Raw genomic sequence first — 1,732 nt, 5'->3', positions numbered from 1 at the left:
AATGTAAAATTGTATTTTCTTTGCTAACAACAGCATGTGCCACAATTTCAGAAAGATAGATTTTAAAATATAAAAACGAAAAGATTACTAGTGTTATGTTGTGATAGCTTTGTATCTAATGATGAATAGTTGCTTCTTGCAGGAAGATTTATTACAAAATTATAGTCGTTAATCCACCTTTTTGCAACAAAGGGCTATTTAAGCCAATGATGAAGTCTTGGCATGGAAACTGATACTAAACCAATTAGGGAAATTCTGCCTGTTTGCATCCTTGTCATTAACTTAAGGAAGATTAAAATATAGAGCAGGAAGAAGAGCAATGTGTTTCTTGTGTCTGCTTCATCACAGAGCTGCAGTGCCTTATCCTTTGCAGCTCTGAGGCACAGCAAGCCTTAAATTTTTGTCCCATTTAATTGTTTTTCACAGCAGCTGTCAGAGTGGCCTCTCGCACCAGGGCAGCAGCACTGAAGGTGTGGCGTAATGACCACACAGAGGCCAGGGTTCTTTAAAGATCCATAACCTCTACTTCTTTATTGAGGACATAACTTCAGCTCCTTTACTGAGGACAGCTCCCTCCTTATACCATTCGCGCTACAGCAGTACTTTTCCACTAACTGTTCATTGGTCAACGACTTTGCCTGGCAATGGCAAACCCCCAGCAACTTCCATGTCTTAACGGCCGGAGAACAAGCAGTCTGAGACAGCAAGGCGTCCCCTGAATCCCCCTTCTGTGTTCCTTCTAAACTTTTTACATTCCTCATGGCCTCATTGTTAAGAACCTGATGTTATCACCAACCATGGGGCTTGTCGACCCCCATGGCCACACTCTTACATGAAAGTGCTCTGGGGATAGCCCAGATGGTGTTGGGGTGAGACTTCTCCCATTTTCCCACTGCCCAGCCATGTGCTGTCGTTTCATATTTTTGCATTTTGTGTTGTATTTTGTGTATTGGCTTTTCTCCCAGTGTAGCCCAGGTCTCCTGCATGCATTCCTGTGCCAGGGAGAGCCAGGTGTGCACCCACTCGTGGCACCTGTATTTGAAGAGGACACAGAGAAGGCATGTTCCCAGGTGCCCATCCTCTGTCACTCCTTTGCCCAGCTTACTCAAGGTGCATCCGCTGTGCTGTCCCGCAGCAAGGGCTGGGTCACTGTCATGTGCTTGCCATTCGGAGTGCTGGTGTGCGCCTGGGAAACCTGGGTTTCCCGTTCATGCTCAGTGCCACCTGGAGTGTGCGAGCGTGGAGCTTGTGATCTTTTGAGGTCTCTTCCAACCTGGGCTGTTCCAAGTTGCAATTTGGAGTCATTTGAACATTGAGGATGTTGTGTTTGTGAACTGTTCCCTCTGGATTAGTCGTGCATTTTATGTATTCAGAATCGATATATGGACAAAATCAGTTCCATACAAAACCAATGTAAGTTATTCTGGTGAATGAAAGAATTATATAGCTGCAGCTGAAGTCTATCGTTGCATCCAGAGAAGGAATACGCATCCCACTTCAGTGTAATGGCTTTGTCTTAGAGAGGGCCACAAAGATTTCTGCAGTGTTTTGGTATCACACTTGGCCTCTCTTTAGTAATCTGTTTGGTACCATAATATGTGTTTACCCATAGAGGTCAGTGTTGGCCTTTGAAAAGTGAGAGAATCGTATGTTTGAAGCACTCTGTCACAAAGCACGCAGCTGGCTTTTCTATCAGTTTCTACTGCGTGCCCTCGATTAATGATGTTACACC

Source organism: Anser anser, assembly GCF_964211835.1.
Source record: "Anser anser genome assembly, chromosome: 8".
Classification (NCBI taxonomy): Eukaryota; Metazoa; Chordata; class Aves; order Anseriformes; family Anatidae; genus Anser; species Anser anser.
Note: the sequence above shows the minus strand (reverse complement) of the source record.